The following is a 20,865-nucleotide window of genomic DNA, read 5'->3' on the forward strand; positions in this document are numbered from 1 at the left end:
AAGCAGGAACAGTCATCTCCTGATGGGAACCAAATTGCTCCCAAGCAATAATGATTTCTGCAGAACTTTGCAGAACCAGACTTGAGATAGTGATCAACCAGACCACAGTTTGACCAATACATCTTAACCATGCATGTTTCTTGTCCTCCCCTTCTGTTCCTTCCTTTTAAACCTGAAGCTCTTGTTTGTACCTCCAAAGACACGACTGAGTATGCTTGGTCCTCCTTGTCTTCCTAGAATAGTTACAATGAATAAGTTCCTCTCCTACTTCACCAGGACTTCGGTTTGGGGGGAAAGTAGCCATATCTGGTCTGTTTGGATTCCCTAAAGTCAGACTTCCCTCACCTAGGACTCTGATAACAGGGCCTTCCTTGATATCCTGAAGCTTTTTGATACTTGGCTCATTTATTTGATGAAAACTTCACAACAATGGAATTATATTTTATAAAACTTTCTCATCTTCTTTCTATTCCTCTTTCCCTTCTTCCTCTTCCTCCTCCTCCTCTTCCTCACCCTTCTCTTCTCTCCTGCCCCTCCTTCTCCTCCTCCTCCTGTTTTACAAACTTAAAATACACATTCTTCACCTTTCACGGCTGGTATGAAACTGAAAGTTTCTTTGGCCCTTGAATCTGGACTTTTGTTGCATCTTAAGTCAAGGACTCTCTAGGGGCAATAGATATTGTATTCCTTGGGAAATCAGGATACCACCTAGCTGTGACTTTGATATTCAGGTTATTTTTCTGTTTTTCCACTAATTAGTTAAATAACTCATATTTATTGCTTAGTAGAATACCCCCCATCCTTCAGAAAATGAGAAGAGGTTAGGTAATCCCACCAAAATCTCAAAAATTATCATGTCTTCTGGGAATTGATTTGTTCTGGGTCCCATTAAAAGTATTTTAGAAACACCAGATTTGGACAATAACTACTTCTATCTCTTAATAGTACAAATGTAATGCCCATTTTGCATGTAAGAAAATCGAGTTTTAGATTAAACAATTTGTCCAGGGTCACATAGCCAGTAAGCAGCAGAGCTAAGACACCAACCCATAGGGCTGGTTCCAGACCAGCTTTTCTTAAATAGGATCTTCATGTATGCTTATGCATTCTGTGTAAATTTGAGTTTCAATCATATTTTGCTACTGGAGAACTTTGGTACTTAACTTGACTGTTTAGATTAACCCTTCCTTGGTGAGAAGGTATAAATCATGGTATATACAATTGACTGTGCAATACATATTGCATGGCTATATAGGATTTTAAAAAATATTTCTCAAATTCCATACCAATGTCTCCACACTAGTCTTGGTAACTTTAGAATGACCCAATTAGTGGCAGTAATTTTGCAGAGAGGATTTGAGAAAAGTCTCTGTGTCTTGTCAAAAAACACATTGGTGGAACAGGAACTGGAAAAGCTTGCCATTAAAGTTTCAAATTAGTTTCAAGGCCAAGAGAAAAAAATGTTGTTTTGGAATTCATAAAGTAACAGAGCAGTTGTGTTATGATATTAACATGCCCAAGTCTGAGCCTGGGCTTGAGGAGTAACAGAGTGAGTTGAATTGAACACCACCAAGGCCAGATATTCCTTACACGTTGGGAAGCACAAGTAAGTGATACTGAGGCACAAGCATTGGAAATGTGATTTGGAGAGTTGGTTTGAATTCTGAGATGAGGTATAGAGAGAATAACTTATTAGATATGAACTCAATTAATTAAAACCCCAAACAAATTAGAATCTGAGGAGTCCTTTCGTGTTTGGGTGAAGTTGAGAAGTGTTGTGTGTTGGTCATCAGCTGAAATTTAAGTGCAAGCAATTGTTGGAGGCCCAGGGAGACCTTGGATGCAGACATGAGATTGAAGGTCAGAAAATCAGTCAGAAGGAGACTGAGGTACCCTTTTGGCTAGAAATACTGGTGGACATAGTGGGAATCAAGCTACCAGGGAAGACAGAACAGGCCATGAAACTCTTATCTGTGAATCAAGGAGGTGACACAAGACTCTGTTACTAAAAGATAATAATAATAATAATAATAATAATAATAACTAAACAGTTAAGTTTTTAGAAGCACTTAGTATCATCTGTGCATCAAGCACTATCAACTGTGCTCAGTACTTCATGTGAATGATCTCATTTGACCTTCACAACAGACCTGTGGAGAAATGCTATCACTATTTCAATTTTACATAGGGAGAATTGAGGCTGACAGAGATTCTGTATCTTGACAATAGCTTGGCCACTGCTCACTCCCAGTGCTGGAGCTGGCTGGCTCTCCCAGGTGCAGGCTGAGGTGGGGTATGGGCAGGACCATTGTGCACTGACTTACAAGTGTAGATCTGGTGCAGGCCCTTCATGCCAAATCAGAAGAGGCCCCCAATTCTGTCTTGGAATAGGTTTATGGGTTAGCAGAATTGGCTGAGGGAGCTCAGAGACTCAGTAATCTTGTCATTCTGTGAATATGAGGATTTCTATCCTGGATCAGACTCACCTCCCCAATCCATTGGGAAAAAAAATGTATACATTTACACATATTGATTTGATTAAAACAAATTGTACTTGAATTAGTTTGGGGGTTGGAAGGTAGATGCAAAATATCTTAAAATTTCAATCAAATATTAGTAACAGATGCTATTAAATTTTCTTAATGATAATAGTTTATATTTACAATGCTTATTTTTAATCAAGATATTTCTGTGAGACAGGGATAGACTTGGTTACCTTGCTTTAAAAAGAATTTAGCCATAAAGAGACAGCAACTTATATATGCCCAGATCCTGACCTATTAACTATAACATTGAATTCAAGGTAATCCAAATATTGTGCATTTATTTTTATCACCTTTACCCCAAGGCCATTATAAAAGTTTTAAAGTATGTTGCTTCTATACCTTTATTATCTGAAGGTGCCAATTTTTCTCCTTCTTTAAAAATTTCTCGTAGAAATTTACGTATTCAAATGTTTACCTGTTTGACGTTTAATTTTGTTTGGAGAGCATTTGCTTTTTCAAATGCAATGTTCTGAAGTGTACTCACTCAATTATTTAAATAACTAGTTACAAATATGAAACATGGTCAAGTTATGTGAGTAGTAAGACAGGGGAAAATCTAATCAATATATGCAACCCTATTTTCAAGTGTTAAATGGCTATTTTATGTAAACTTTGTTACAATCACTGCCATTATATTACCAGTACTTCTTTATAACACCTTAAAAAGTTTGCCTGTTTCCAAGAATGGTATTATAAATATATTCCTTTATTCTGCTCTCATTATAACAAGAGGAGGTCAATGGTCTAAAGGGTGGTTTCCTATTATGAAAGGGATAAAACTGAAATCAATAAATCTCCAGATCATAAATGTTGCTACAGTCTGGCAAGGTTGAGAAAATTATGAGCCGAGCTTCATGATGTCTGGATATTGTAGCTTGTAAATTTCTACATACATATGTATGTGGTTATGTATATACTTAGTGCTGGGCCCTTCCTAGAATTTGTTCACAAATATGGTCGAACTTTGTTCAGTATTGGTTCTGGGATTATTGGGAAAATGTTGGTAGAATATACTCAGTGTACAAAAGTGAAGGTGTAATAATGATTTTAGGAAAATGTTCCTAAGGTTATAAAGTCACACTTTTCCCTTTTGGCTTCATTATTTCAATCAGGAAACTCAAACAGGAAATCATTTGTTTCCATTATTCAATAAGTTCTGGATGTTGAGATTAATTGGCAAAGCTTTTTGCTGTGGTACAAATGTTCACTCAGTGGTGATGATTCTAATAATTCTACCAAAATAAGAGATAGCACAAAAATCATAACAAGTTGCCTCAGTTGAAGACAAAATATATTAAATTATGCAGCTCAGCATGAACTTAATCAATGTTGCCTAGTGATTAAGTGCAAGGATGATGAAGCCAGATTGTCCAGGTTCAATTTCTGCCTCTGTTATGTAAGAACTGTGAGGTTTGGGGCAATATATCTAACCTCTCTGTGTCTCATTTTCTTCATCTTATAAACTGGGGGTAATAAAAGGTCCTGCTCAGAGAGCCATTGTGAGGATTAAATTGTAAATTTATGTAAAGAGCTTAAATATATATACATACATATACACACATATAAACACTATGCAATGCCATCTTATTTATAAGCAAGTGCGAAAGAGGTATAGCTAAATTAGGGAAAAAAATTAAATTCTCTCTCACTGAGCACTTACTGTCATAGAGCTCTAGAAGAAAGAAATAGAATTTCGAAGTTTTTTGGAACTGCAGTAGAGAAATTCATTGTGTATATATAGCTGTATGATAAACTCACTATTCAGAATTCATCTGAGAACTGGTAACTCAATTCCCTGCTCAAGAACTACTGAGAGACTGTGAAGGAAGCCCGCAAATTAATTTACTCTTTGCCAACAACATTGACAAAACAGAGGGGGTTTTCAACCCATAACAGATTAAGTACAGCTTAAGGATGGGGTTTCAGAGAAGGGTATTATGTCTAAACTGGCAGTGTAAAAAAGACTACTGATAGCAAGAGTTGACAAAGAAAAACAGCAAAAAGCATAAATGGGCACTCTAAAAGCACAACAGTGCAGGTGCAAACACTTCTACATCCTTTGAATATAATATGTTCTTACCCTATAATTCATTAACTGATATAATCAAGTGACTGATTTTAAATTTAAACACAGTTGAATGTGGTCAAGTTATTTTTGCTTTAATAGGTTGATGAATTAAAAGATAAGGGAACTTTTATTTAGGCATAAATCATGCCACATGAGTTTGAAAACATGAGGCTTTCATGTGTTATCAAAATGGACACTGAAAACACCTTCCTTAATTCAGTTAGTATCTTTGCAAACATTGTTGTGTATATGACAAATTATGTCCACCATTTATAAAAAATGGGGAAAAGTGTAAAGATCTTTCATAATATCCTCAAATATTATGGAAAGCAATGGGGCTTTTTGGTTTGAAACTACTGAGTCAATTATCACCAAGTTTCTGCACCATTCTGCATCTTCTACCTCAAATTCTCTAACCCTGATGTCTGTTAGACCATGCCATCATAGTCCACTGACTGGCTGTCTCAAAGGCCTATAAGGGTTGCTCAGATTTTTCAGTTCTTATTACATCAATTTGAGAAAGCAAAAGAAGGAAGTGGGGGCTTAAATGGGAGCATTATCACCAGAATTAGCTGCCTATCCTAGAGATTTGTTAGCTTTATCCATTAAATGATGGTCCCCAGAATTTAAAGGAAGCAATTACTTGCAAGGTGCCTTTCCTCCTGGGACACCCAAAGTAATCAATTTTGCAAAGATTTCTGGAAATAAATGAACCCATGTCTCTTAAAACTAGGATGCAACTTTTATTATCATGTAAGAGTCCTAAAAATTTCATGATTTGTAGGAAACTTCAACATATTGATCACGATGGACTTTTACCATTGTAGTGTTTTACACCTCTCTCCCACAAATTACCTCCTTACCTCATCCACATCATCACTGTTTCCAAAGTGCATAGAGGAAAGCTCAGAAATGATAAGTGTACATTGAACACTAAAACAGAATGTCTGCCAGAACCCAGGGGGTAAGGCAAAGCAGCAGGATCTGCTAAAACACGTCTAGCCTACATGAAAGCTCAGCAGCAGGGATCATTTTGAATCCAGTATCTATCAGAGGAATGCAAAGGGTCCAGAAGTTATATACAGGTTGGGGGGCAGGGTGGACAAAGAAAAGGAGCCTAATATAGGGGCAATTCAGGTACTACTTGGAGAAGTCAAAGAATGGATCAAAGTTAGGTAACAGCCAAAAGACAAGCCAAAGTTAGAAGCCAAAGCAGTGCAGCAGATCTTTCTTTCTCAACCAGTCAAATTCCTCATTTCAATGGCTGACAGATACATTTCTACGTTTTGGTTCTCTCCCCCAGTCTCCCCCTTTTCTGGTGTGAAAAATAAGTCTTCTGTGAGACAATGTAGTTGGCAAGTGGGAGTGGGCAGACAACGTCTCATGGGGACTTTTCAGAAGATTATCCATTTTCATAAATTATTCTCAAATTGCTCTCGCCATTTTAAAGAGTGAAGAGTCTCTTGGGATTGTGTTTGATCATCAGAATTTTTTTTTCTGATGCTTTGTACTTAGAATGAATAAAAGTTAATGGAAAATTGATTGAGGCTGACAGTTCACTATGAACTTCAATGTATTGCAAACTAAGCTGGCAAAATTCTCTTTAACAGGAAAGAGAAATGAGAAAATGGAACTAACCTATCATATCACTTCTCAATGGCAGCTCTCGTGGGAGAAGCTTTGTCAAAACCTGTTTGTCATGTGCTTTGTGCTCTTTGATGATTTCTTTCCTAGCTTCGGCCTCCAGGAACATATTTAAGATATAACTTTACTACATAACATCTGCTATGGGGTTTTGAAACCACAAAGCAAGCACATTTAATGATTCAAAGTTCACAGCTTTATCAACAGCAACAACTGTTCACAATCAGAGTCAACATGCCATCGCCACATGTTATTGACGTGATTGTGAATGGAGCTGATGATTACCACATTCACATGGTACCTTCCCCAATGATCTGTTTTCAAACACTAATTAATGAATCCTCTCTGGACCAGTGTGAAGAAATACTATAGCACTTTAGTTGGTTTGTTTTACAGGCAGGCGTGTTAAATGACTTTGCTAACTTTCTCCACTCACCACCCTTGTTATCTTTCAACTCTTTGCGTTGCCCCCACCTCATGTGCTTCCTGAAGCTAGAGTATTTAAGGTCAAAAGAAAAATGCACAGGCAAGATGGCATTTTGGATGCAGCATTTCTAAAGTATATTTTCACGACCCAGTGAGATGCTGTGTGCAAAGATTTGTCAAACAAGCCTGGGGATAATGCATCCTATTCCTCCTTGGAGATTCACAACTAATGTTACCATATTAAATTAAAGGCTCTGAGTGTTTCTATAGTATGGTCTCTTTTGAGGTGTTGTGTTTCACCTGAAGTTGGGATTTCAGGAAAAGGATAAAGAGAGTTTAAAAACTGAAGAAGTGGGAAAGGATAAAGGAGGGGGTGGATGATGATTGTTTGAAATATCAGCCAATTGCAAGGAAAATGCAAAGAGTGAAACAGAGTCCACCTGTTTTCTCAAATGCTGAAAGCAAGTAAGCAGTTTCTTAGAAAATATGAATGCCTTGCACAGAGGAGTGATTTCAAGTCTACTTCTGACTCTGAATACTAATGAACTGACTGGCATTTCATCTCTCAGGGAATCCTTTCCCTCATAGGTAAAGAAGATCAGATTTTATTCTCATTTCTATAAGGTTTGTTTCAAAAAGACACTAAAAAGTTAATTTTTTTGTAATGGTCTTATATAATCTTTAGTCTTATGTAAAACCAGAATAATGCTCTTATGCTCTTTTTAAATAATTTTAATTTTTAAAGTCGCCTTGGGAAAGCACAATTTTGACATTTCCCCTAGCAAATTTATTTTGACTATGGTCCTTGGGTTTTCAGCCCTAGCATGTTGCTCATGGCCCACCTTCAGGAACATATTCAAATTCATAGAATTTACAGAGATGGATGTATAAATAAGGCATGAACTTATTTTGCTTTTCAACAAGATCTATAAACATTGACCGCTTTGTTAGTATGTTTTATACTGGTGGCATCTAGGAAGGAAGTCACATAGCCATTAGAAGTGGTCTTGAGGTCTGAGGAATCAGAAAGCATGGAGTTTATTATGTAGCTGAATTGTTTGGTAACTAGGAACCCTGATGATTCCCAAAAGGTAAAATTTATCTTGAGTCTGGCTAAGTCACATTCTGGAGCCAGCAGCAGCCCCTTCCCCCTGAATATGCACCCCTGTACATCTCCCCTTCTGGAGCTTCCATGGCTGACCTATCTCTCTAGTGATCTCCATTTTTCCCCTTTATGCATGTAAGTTCCTGCAATGAAGTCTCATTCTGGCTCTGGTCTGGAAGAAAAAATTTATCTTCCTTGAAGTCTTTTATTTTTTCCTTTAATATTCTTAAGCTCTTCCATTATAGTTTGGTTTTATAGTTAGCTTTTAGAAGGCAACTCTGCCTCCCTTTTTGATAGCTAAAATCTTATTGTGATGGGGTGTCATTGAAATCCCCGGGCATCATTCATAGAAAAATCCATGTTTACTATTTTCTGGAGGAGAATGATTGAAGGACCTCTATAAACCAGAAAAAAAAATTCTTTCCTGGACTCATACTTGAATATGATGATATATGTGAAATGCTTTGACTTTAGTCTGGCAAACTGTATTTAATAAATGTCAAACTTAAAAAAAGAAATCAAAACAAAATATAAATAAATAGACAAGACCTACCAGCAGAAGTTTGAAGGTTAAAGGAAGAAAATCTTTGCACAGTTTGTTGAATGATGATCCAAGAGAACAGAAGCAAGTAAGATATTTTCTGAAACATCTGTCATTTTATTATTAAAACTATTCTAATGAGCTATTGTAAGGAATAAATGAAAGAATGCACAATGTATTAAAGGGATTTATAACTTGTAAAATACTTTCCAAAGACATCATTATGGTTATTAAATCGATTTTAGGTATTTAACATTTTGCTACTCAAAAACATAAATATTGTGTATGAATGTCTAAACTATAGATGGGGAAGGAAGTTGCAAAGGGTAAGAAAAATCCATTTGCATCATACTGGTATGTTGACCATTCAGGACATTATAGCTTAATGTATTGTAGCCTGGAATATCAAATCAGTACTATGCCCTGAGTTGTTTTTTTCTGGTTAAAATCTTAACAGTAGGGTGAAAACAAGTGAGCTATGTTGTCTGTGGGCGGCCTTGTTATTAGACTGTGATGAATGTGGCTGTTAAACATTTAGGCAAAAAAGATTTGCAGCTTTCAGTGCCATGGGGAGCAGCTTTCTCTGTGTCCTTACCCAGTCAAGTGATACAAAGCAAACTTGGCTGCTGAATAATTTCATGTAATTGTACCCTGGAGGGCTGAAATGCGCAGGAAGGAGGTCTTTTGCGTATGAGTACCCATTTAAGAAACTACGATGGAAAATGAATACATCTGTTGGTGGATGCTTACCTGCAATTATCTTTAGTTGAAATTTCCAAATGTTGAACATAATGAAAATTCCCTGGATAGACAAACGTCCCTGGTTAGCTTCAGTAGCTACTCGTTACTTTCTAAATGTTCTTACCAGGCAAAGCTGAGTGAAAAAGAAACTCATTTTATGAAAATATTACCTGCAAAGCACAATGGCAGGTTGGCTGGTCTGTCGCAGGCAGTAATTCCTCCAAGGGGCCTTGTGATTTTTTGGTGGGAGGGGGTTTTACGCCCTCACCTGCCTAAGTCCTTCATAGGCATGTGCTTGATTAGGTGGGACTCTTTCTGTCAATCTCCTAAACTGGAAGTAATTGGTAAGGGAGACAGTTTCAGGTGGACAATTAGGATTTTCTTTCTCAAGAGAGGTGTTAAATATTTTACACCACACATTAGACATATATCATGCTTTACAACCCTCATTAGCCCACACAATAAGCCAGGGGAGAGAGCCAAGTTATAACCCTCATGTGATAGTGGAGGGGAAACTAAGTAAGAAAGAGGTTGCCAGAGGCCACACTCTATGTTTCGGGTAGAAGCAGAGTTCACTGGTTGTTCTACTCTGGAACTGAGAGCAAAGGCTTCAGACACAAGTGCTCACAGCTTGATTTTACAGCAGCCTCTCTCTCCCAGCTCTTTCCTTGAATACTCTGTTGGAGTCTCTCTCTGTCGTTGCACAGACCTGGTCCCTTTGAGGTCTTCCCAGGGAACACTGCATCTCTTTTTATTTTTATTTTTTTAAAGAATGCCTTTATTTTTATTTCTTTAGTTTTTTATCCGGTGCTGAGGATCAAACCCAGTGCCTCACATGTGCTAGGCAAGCACTCTCCACTGAGCTAAAGCCCTATCCCCAGAATGCTGCATCTCTTACTGCTGTATCTGGCATTGGCTCTCAAGATAGATGCCAAGGCTCTTTGCTTATCCTAGTTTTTGTCATTTTGTTAATCCCACTTCTGGGGAACTTCCAGAATCTCTCCAGGTTTTATTCTCTATATTCCCTTTCTGGCACATCACCTGGTAGTCTGTCACCACATTTCTTCTTCATTGGTATAATCAACAGTCTTCTCTTTTCTTGACTTTCCTCCTCAGAACTGTCCAGTGATTTTGAGGATGTATCTGGATGAACAACTCCCTCAACCCTCTTTTGTATCCATTTATCTCACCCTTTTATCGTTACCATTTGAAAAACCAATCTTAGAATCGGTACCTCAAATAAATTCCCCCCCCTCCACACACACACAAAGTTGACAATGAGACAATGACTACATTTATTATGATGACTCCATGGAGTTTTATGATATTAAGTAATCATAATAAAGACAGTAGAGAAGTACAAAAAAGTAATTTTGATTAAAATGTTAAGTGGAAAGACAAATGCAGGATATCATACTTTAAAAAAAATTTAGTTGTAGTTGGACATAATATCTTTATTTAATTTATTTTTTTATTTTTATGTGGTGCTGAGGATTGAATCCAGTGCCTCACACATGCTAGGCAAGCCTTCTACCACTGAACCACAACCCCAGCCCTGAATATCATACTTCTTATGGCCCAACTGACTCATATGCCTATGAACAAAGACTAGAGTGGAATGTCTGAAATAAAAAGTACTGATGACATGGGTGGTGACATTGCTAGAATTTTCAAATGTAAGTCATTTCTGTGAAGCCATCACTCTTTTCAAAATAATCCTCAAATTTGACCCAGATACTAATTTATCCCCACTTCTTTCCATCACAAATTATTAGCACCTTTAATAGCATGGCTTTCTCAAACATAAGATTACATTTTTTTCTTCCTCTTCACAATTTGGAAGATCTAAAAGCTCCATCTCTGAACAAAAATGATGATCAGAATATAAGATGAATTGCTATAAGGGAATGGTTGTTTAATTTGTTTTCATTATTTTAATAATTCAGACTAAGAAAACCTTTGAGTAGATTTGTCAAATTTAAAAGTTGCCTGAATGGGAAGGAAATTTTGTTTCTCGTTGTTGTTTTTTTATTCTCCATCTAGAAAATCACATACTCTGTAAGGGAAGAAGAGTCCAGCAGTGCAACTCTCCAAGAAACAAGATGTTCTAGGAGTTTCACCTTGTGCCTTATTTGTTCTATATTTGTTGGATTGGGTGTCTTTGAGTGCATCTGTTTAAAACACCAGTGTTCCAATTTAGAGCAGTGTGAATATATTTCCTTAGACAAAACTAATGCCCTGCTTTTCTTCCAGAGGAAAGTGGAATAAAACACTTCAGAACTCATTTGTCTAGTTGTGCTTTTGCTATTGTCTTATGCTTCCCTCTTGCCCACCTGCTCTGAGCTTATGGTTTCTGGAAGTCTGCACTAAGGGTGCCGCTTGGGTTTGGTCCAGTGTCTCCAGAAGATCAGAGCTGGATCTAGTTAACAAGTATTGCTTCCTTTAGTTCTGTGTTTCCTGCCTCTCAGGCTGAAGGCTCAGGGATCTAGGCGTTAGAGATGGTGGGTGTGAAACCGAGCATCCAGCTGACTATCTCTAAGCTGAAGATGGATGCAAAGCAAAACTCCCTGGGTTTTAAGCTTTCCCAGAGCCCTGACATTTTAGCCCTGGATCCAGGCTTGTGGGATTGATAATTCTGATAATGCAAGAGTGGTTCATACCTCAAGTCCAGTGCCTCAGTGCCAGAGCTCAACCTGCCCTCAGTCGAAAATGGAATAGTTCAATGTTGCACACAGGTTATTAAAGATTCTGCTTACTTTACAATGGTCTGTTAACAGCTATAATGTCTTTAACATGTGCAGCCTATTGACTTTTAAGTAACATTTTATTGAAGTAACTGCCGCGCTTATTAGCCCGTAAGATTTACGCTTCATTTTCAGTCCTGAATCTGAAGGAGGGGGCAGCCTTCCTTTAAATTGTGGGGTGGGAGCACTGTGAGATAAGAGATGCTCAGTGTGAATGGGAACATATGGGGTGCAGTAGGGCTAGGAAGAGAAGCAGCAGGTCCCCTAGGAGTTCAGGTGAGTTAAAAGGTCATAGAAAAACAATCACATCTTCATTAATGGGACTGAAAATTGGAGGAAAAAAATATCTGCAGATGTGGCTGGTGTGTATGGCTTATGTCGTGGTTGTACTGTTTTATAGTGTCAGGTGGATAGTTAATTTCAATGAGTACAAAATTTCACATAAATGAACATATAGAAAACCATCAGAGCTGACTCCTAAATGTAATATGATATTTCTACTTCTTCATTTTTCAAAAATTCAAAGTTTCTCCACATGTGGACAAACAAGTCCACATGCAAATTTCTTCATGTATAAAAACATACCACGAAGGAGTAGTTGGCATTCACTTGACCCTGAGATCTTTGGATTTGTCAAATAATTAACTAGATAATAAAAAGAAACTTTAAAGTACTTAAAATAAATTTGATTTTATATTAAATGTATTAGAAATATGTTTGTACACTGCTAACTACCAGTGTAGTTTTTCTTTTCTTTTGCCTCATTGCTGACAAAACCATTATCATATGCACAAAAGTGAGTTTATTTAACAAAAGAGAATCTTCCCACATAGCTGCATATTCATGAGCTCCTTGTCATGGGGAAGGAAATGAAATCTTCCAGTGACTGTGAAAGATCATGGAATAGATAGTGAGAAACAGTTTATAAGGGAAGGTGTAAATATGACTTATACAACGATCCAATGTTTTATGGCTTATGGAAAATTTTTGATCCCACATTTCAAGCAGGGGCTCAGAAATCAACTGAAGAACCCAAGCATAAGGCACAGTTTCTCATAATTTTGCTGGACCAGAGATATGGCATTCCTGAACATTTATGGTAAAATTCTAAAAGACAGATAAGAACCATGGCTAACTCTGGGCTAACTCTCCTTTTAAGACCTCACCTCTTCCTTTCTGAGAAATCTCATCACCCCTACTTGAACTGATGGAACAAAACTATCTGTCATAGCCCTGAGCTTAAATTACCAGCTTTTCAGGTCTGTAGAGACTTTGAGAAATGAATTAATATATTCACGACAGGAGGAAAGTGCCAACAGAAACAGATCCTGAATTGGTTCCCAAACAGGATGACAAAAAAACGTCTATCAGACCACACACAATTCAACGGCATTGCATGAGGTGGGGGGCTGCAACCTACACTTGTTTGGCTTCCCCCACCTATCAGCAGACCAGGAGCGCTTCACGTGGGAACTAGATTGCTCCCGCCACTTAATTAAATTTTGCACTTAGCTCAGCAACTTAGAATCTGTGTTGGTAAAAAGTATGTTTCTTCCAAGTAGTTCAGTCTCTGAGGGATGTTTCCTTTAAGAAAAAATTAGAGGGGGTGGAAGCAGGAGAAACGTAGGCAGTGTGCAAACAGGAGAGTCAAGTTTATGTTCTGAAATTGCACGCTGGTGCACATATATATCATTTGTGCATAAGTTGCATATACATCTCAAAATTTAAAATTTTTAGTGGAGGGCAGGTTTTTTTTTTTTTCTAAATTGTGCAAATATTATTTAAGATAACAAAGCACTAATGCAAGACTCAGCCTGTCTATTGCAAAAGCCTGGAAAGTTGATACATCTTTAATAAAATTAGTTTCTGGTCTGCTAGTTTCTGGAAATAGAAGCTTTAAAAGAGGTTGTGAAATTGCTGAGGGTGACATCAGCTGGGAAATTTTTGAATATTCAGAAAATATTCCTTAAAAACTCTGATCCTAACCAGAGCAAGTGAGATAAAATGCTCCCTAAAATGACTAAAAATGGTCTCAAATCTAGTTGCCTTGCCTAAAATATAAGCATTGCAGGCACAAAAATAAAATGCTAAGTACTTGAAAACATCTGTGGTGTCTTCTTTAACTTCTGATTAATTGTAGACTTACGCCACGTGAAAACAATCGATAAAAGGCTGAAACATATTGGTGGTTATAAATTTCAAACATTTAGAACCTTTGAGTTGAACTTAATCGTTAATATGTTAGTCCCAACACCTTTAATAAAATCAAGGTGACAGACCATGAAAACATTTACTTCAGAATTACAAGCAAATCTGATACTATTGCTGAAAGATGCCCCAGGGCACGTGTACAAGTGTTCCACAAGAGAAGGACAGCTGAGGAAGTGGTGGAGGTGTGCTCTGCATTCTGCATGAGAACCTTGTGACTCCATGGGGCGCTGCAGGGTTTTGATATTTTAAACCAGCTAAAATTAGAGAATATCTGGTACACAGAACACAAGAAAGAGTTATCCAAAGGCAAACTTATTTTCTAATACAAATTAAATATTTTTCTGACGTTAAGTAAAATGTTGGATTCATAAATTATTTCCTGTGCAACATGAAGGAGGCTGAAATATGATCATGAAGTTATTTCACACTGAAGTTAACAGCGCGCCCTTCATCCACCACAAACACAGACCCTACATGCAAATAGAAAATTTCAAAGCAAACTTATACATTGATTGTTAAATAACAACTTTTCAAACTTTCAAATAATATATTTCATAAAACAGAGGGAGTAGCTTTGCAACAACTTGGACAGGAATCAGAGAATAATAAAATGTAAATCATTTCAAGGACCTGACAGATTTAAAAATAGGTTGTGACCCATGTCCATTATCATATTCTCCCTTGTTCTTAGTGGCTATAGATATATTTTTAAAAATCAGAGCATATTTTTTTTCATGATGTTGTGATTAGTGTTTATTTCTGAACTTAATTTCTTTTTATTTTCTGCCACATTGTGGTAGCTTTCTCAGAAAGTCTGTTCTGCATGCAACAAGTGTTTAAAAATACCCTGAGGACTTCAGAATACCAAATATTTGGATATTTCTCAAATATTGATTCCTTTAGAAAGGGAATTGTACTCTGATGTTGCACAAGTGAAAATAAAGTGATCACAAAGGGGAAAATAGCCTTTTTTCCTGAGGAAGTGAAGAATTTCTATTTTGTTTCATAAAAAATTAGCATAAAGAGTTGAAGAAATGTGTTCTCAAATGACCAGAAAAATATTTATTATTGTTATGGCAAAGTTTAGTAAAATTGTCTAATATATCTTAAAAAGAAATGAATTATATGCAGGTGAAAATATCATTTGTAACAAAAACAGCCATTGTTTTTACAGTGATGTTTATTTTTAAATTTTAAATAGTCAAAATGAGGTAGATTATTTCTAATTTGAAGTCCAGGTAGATGCTTCAGAGATGATATAAAGAAATGTAAGCTACGGTAGGTTCATGACCCCTTCCTGTGTCATGCCATTTAATGGCATATTATTTAATTTTAATAGGATGTTGGATCGCCGTTATTTATATGCTACATGCTCAACTAAAAGTCTTAATTTAAAACAATATTATATTAATTAAATCCCATTTTAGATTACTTTATTTATTTATTTAGGTTCCATGGATTGAACAGGGGCACTTGGCCACTGAGCCACATCCTCAGACCTCGTTGTTGCTGAGGCTGTCTTTGAACTTGTGTTCCTCCTGCCTCAGCCTCTTGAGCCACTGGGATTACAGGCGTGTGCCACTGTGCCCAGGTTAGATGACTTTTAAATTAAAATTATGTACTGCCATCTCTTGTCAACCAAAGTCTGTGAAAATTTTGGCAAAATTGTAATCACATACTTAGTTTTGATAAAACTGGATTTTTTCTGTTTTTGTTACTATTGTTACAATAAGTGCTATTAATTAAAGAAGATCTGTACTTTCATCGTTATAATTATTATATAATTTGAAGATTATTTTAAGTTCATTTGTATGTGTATATTTATGTGTATGTGGTGGGGGGTCGGTGCGTGAAACCATATTGTTCTCTTCATGGAAGGAAAAAAATTTTATTGGATTTATCTAAAAAATTCTACATATTGGTTGGATTTAAGTACATAATAAGTGACAGTGATGGGGGTATTGGGAGGAAAAAACTCATAGAAATAAATTTCTTACACAAACCACCAAAATCTTGACAATTCCTTTCCAAACAGTGGGTTTAAATTGTTAGTCATATTAATGTAATTGCAGGTCTCTGTAGAAATCCTAGCCTTATGAAGACTTAATGACTCTGCATATTGCAGCATGTTCTTCTATCATTTCAATGCCCAGTTCTTAAATTTAAAAAGATATTTGTTTTCCCTACTCTCCACAGAGCCTGCATGGTGGTCAGCTGAAACCATGGAAAACACACGACATAAAAATGAGTTTTATACCACCATCCTTAAGAAAGTGAACAGTTTTTATTTACTTCATCAAATTAGTCAAAGTATAGGGCAAAGGGGAAAAGGGGAGAGAAGAGAAAGGAGGGGTCATGGGGTAGGAAAGATGGTGGAATGCAATGGTCATCATTACCCTAAGTACATGTATGAAGACATGAAGGATGTGACTTTACTTTGAGTACAACCAGAGATATGAAAAATTGTGGTCTATATGTGTAGTATGAATTGTAATGCATTCTGTTGTCATATATGACAAATTAAAATTAAAAATTAAAAAAGTATTTTCACAAACATAATTCTGAGAAATAGGTGACTTCCATGCCTATTTATTTAGTAGCTGAGGACATTGAGAGACAGAAAGTTAAGTGAGTAGTAGATCCTAGCTAGATCTTAGATCCCAATTCTGAATACCTGTTAATCTTACCTGGGGCATCTTTTAAAATTACATCTTTGTAATGCACCTGGACTGCATTATAAACCTGCCAGATCATTCTCTGGGGATGCAACACAAACGTCTATGTTTTTTAAAGCTCTGCAGATGATTTCAACATACAAATTTAGGAACTGCTTTACAAGGGCACAGTTGGACTCTGGTCCCTAGAGATCCTGGGTTTTTTGTATTAAACCAGAATCTTTGGGTTTTACCTATCCAGTGAACCACAGAGACATTTATTGTTTTGTCAGCTTACCTATGGAAATCATGATGCTTGACTCCTGCACATCATTTATGCCTCTGTGTTCTCCAGCTCCTATTATCTGTAGGAGTGGAATTTAATACAGGACATGATAGGAAACTTATGAGGCCAGTCAAGCTCCAATATTAGTGACATGGCTCATTTAAGAGGACTTTGAATGGTGGTGCTCAATATGACATAAAAATTTACCTCCAAATCTGAATTAAGCCAAGGCCCTCAGTGGTGTGTGGGAGCCCATATTGCTGGTAAGTTCCTAAGTATGTTTTTCTAATAAGAGCAAAGTCTCCTGTTTTCTGCAGGAGACTTCAGGATGTTGACTAAAGTAATGATGTTTGCTGGGCTATCCAGCAAACATCAGTTATTTTCTTTCAACATTTTCACATGCTGACCTTATCCATAGATTATAGGTTTCCTTTCACAGCAAAACTCTAGAAGAAATTTGGGAAGGAAACTTAGTATAACAGTACTTCTATCTAAAGGTGAAACACTAGTCCCTGCTGACATGCCCACTAAATTCAAAGCATTTCTGATTTCTACTTGGCTTGGCAGTTGGATCATCAAATGCAGGTCTTCAAGAGTTTCCATTAGTGATCCCTTTGTCCTTATAGCTTCACTTTATCCCCCCCTTAAAAAATGACCCCACGCTGGGTGCTGTGGCACAAGCCTGTAATCCCAGAAGCTCCAGAGCCTGAGGCACGAGGATCGCCAGTTCAAAGCTAGCCTTAGCAATTTAGGGAGACTATAAGTAACTCAGTAGGACCCTGTCTCTAAATAGAATAGAAAAGGGCTAGGGATGTGGTTCAGTGGTTAAGTATCCCTGAGGTCAATTCCCTGTTCAACTCCCCCCCCCCCCAAAAAAAAAAAATCCAAAACAACAACAACAACAACAACAACAAAAAAAAAAACCCATGGTCCTAGAAATCAATCAGCCCTTCTTTCACAGTAAAGAATGCATAGTTGATAAAGCAGTCTAGGTAGCTGTCCCAGAGTTATTGCAGTCAAGTCACAACCTTAGATCAAAACATAAAGTTCCAAAGTGTAGCACTTACACATTAGCCTGAAATCAAGATGTATTTTGAGTTAACAGAATTCTGGATCTGATGTCCTGAAATCACATGATATAGCTGTCCACCTTCTCTTCCTCCACATTAGCCTAGGTCCAGGGCTGGCATTTTCACAGTATCCTGGTTATTAGTCATCCACATGCGTCCTGTCATCTCAGCCTAAGACTCTCACAGAATAAACGGTAACTAGGGAGACTGAAGTCTGCTTGGAAGGGGACATGGATCCTGGGAAACTTGAGCCTTGGCCAGGAGAAAGAGGTGGGAGTTTAATGACCTCTCTGCAATTTCCACCCTGGGGAAGAGGGACTTCTCCCAAGCAGCACTGAAAGGTCTGCAGATAAAAACATGCAAAGACATTCAGTTTATCCTTATGTAGATAGGAAAACTATGTTTGAAAAACAAGAGAATGAATATCACAGAAGTCAGTATAAAGGTTACTTCTGTGGGAAGAGACATAATGGAGCAGGGGCAGGAGGGGACTTCTAAAGTAGAGAAATATTTTCTCATTCAATAGATTTTTATTATTATTTATAATAAATGTTTTATATATTTCTTTTTATGTTGTTTATATTCTACAAATTATAAAAAAGATGCCAGGATTAAACTGAACTATGAGATATAAAAGACTATATTTTAGTTTAATTTATTTCATATCATGTTTTATGTCAATGGTGCACTTGATTTGTACATATGTCAATTATTAAACATTTCTGTTAACATGTAACATCTTTAAGTTTAAAAGCTTTCATAATCCATCTTTCAAACATGAGGGAAGTTTTCTTCAGGTGCGAGGACAGAGCACAGCGAACAGTAGCTCTGCTCATTAAAAAACCAGTTTTTTGTAATCATCTCACTCCTGAAAAGAAATCCTGACAGATAAGTACAGTGGTAGTTCTGTTGACATAAAAGCAGTCACTGGAAGAGAGGTCTGGATGGGCAGTAAAGCACCATTTAACTAGTCTTTCAGTTCATTTTTCTAAGTGCTTTTCCTGGGAAGTTTTCCATTATTTAAATATATTTTTTCTTCATGAATTTATTTACCTTCCCCCAATGATGCTGGTTTCCACTTCAATTATGCCTGCAAAAGCCATTTTTGAAATCAACTGAAAGTTTTTTTTTTTTTTTTTTTTTTTTGCCAGAAATGGGTTGTGTAGATCCAGAAATGCTGGACTAGGCTCCTGAATCAGGCTGCCTGTCCCAATTCCTTTCCTTGTGAATTGCCTGAAGAAATGTCTCTGCCAGGACTTGTTATATTTGTCCAGAGATTTTTTTTCCATTGTGTGTGGGAGTATTTTGAGTCTTACTAATATGGAAAATGGCAACAACAACAACAACAACAACAAAAAACTATAAATTAAAGTTAATGCAAACAACTAGCCTTAAAATTAGTTCTATAAATACACATTTCTATTCTGCAAATGTGGATACAGAAATGCCAAGTAGAATTTCAAATATATTAGTCCATGTTACCCTAAAAAAATATGTTGGAATGAACACAGGAAAGATAATGCCCTCTTTACATAAAAGAGATCACTGGGAGGAAGATGGAAGAGAATGTGGCTGTAAATTTTTTTTTCTTTTATCTCTACAAGCATTTAATTGCCTTTTCACAGTGACTTTGTTTTGTTCCTAATTTCTTAATCCTGTTCAGCACTATTCCTAATTTTCTAATTTTCAATATTTAACAAATCACACACACAAATTCTGGCTTAACACTCCAGAAAATTTAATTACACTCATTCTTATTTATTAGTTTTGGCAATGTTAAATCAATCATATATGATCCTTTGCAAAGTAACGATATAGAAACATTATGGGTAGTGATGGTAGGTATTTAAACGTTTAATATAACTAGAATTTTTTTGAGGGTGAATTTGGTAGCACGGGCTCTCAAGGCTTTCTTTGTTACAGCAGTATTTATTTACTCAGATCCCCACACATCTTCTCTCCTTGGAATTGGAGGGAACGCCTGTTCAAGTCAGAGAGCGAAGTACTCAAAGGGATCCCTAAATTCAACAACTCCTCCACTACTAGTGCAGAAAGGGAAGTTATTTAGAATTGCTGATGTTTTAAATAGGCCTAGTGAACGAAGCTGCTTGACGCAGACTAATTGGAGACCATTGGGTGAGGTTTAGAGCAGAGCACCGCCCCGCGATGCCCTTTGCGTATTTTACCATGGGGTGGCGCTCTAAGGCCCAGATTTGTCCGCTCTCCTTTGTTGCGCGATTGCTGGCCGCAGAGAATGAACCTCCTCGGTTCTTTGCTTTTAGGCTCTTTGTCACTGTACATGTAGAGTATTTGCATTAAAAACTCACTGATCGTCAGCACTGATGAAAATAGCAAAGACATCTGTGTATACTCAGCTATCTCAGGTACGTTTATACAAGTGATGGAAATGAAAGTTTTGAATAAAAGGAATAGTAGCCCTACCACATAATTTCGAAGTTTAAATTAAATTTCTTCCTGAAAATATTTTAGTAGGTCTAAAAAATAAAAAAAGAGCAAATAACAAAAACCAAATCAAACCAAACCAAACAAACAAAAACAAAATCCTGCTTCCTGATCCTGTTTAAAGTCTTGGGGGTCTACCTTAACTTTTTAATAAATAATGCCATACAATGTAGCTTTAAAATCCAAGAATTCAATGTGATTTAAAGTTAATATCAAATGCAGAGTTATTGTATTTTTTTCCATAATTAAAGAAGAAAGGTGACCTTCGTTTTAGATAAATGAAGATTTCAAGCCAGCATCTTTTAGTTTAGCACCTTGGACTCTGCCCTGTGAAAAGTCTTAAAGGAAAACGCTTGGAATAAACCA

This window comes from Spermophilus citellus (assembly GCF_964194105.1).
Source record: "Spermophilus citellus genome assembly, chromosome: 5".
Lineage (NCBI taxonomy): Eukaryota > Metazoa > Chordata > Mammalia > Rodentia > Sciuridae > Spermophilus > Spermophilus citellus.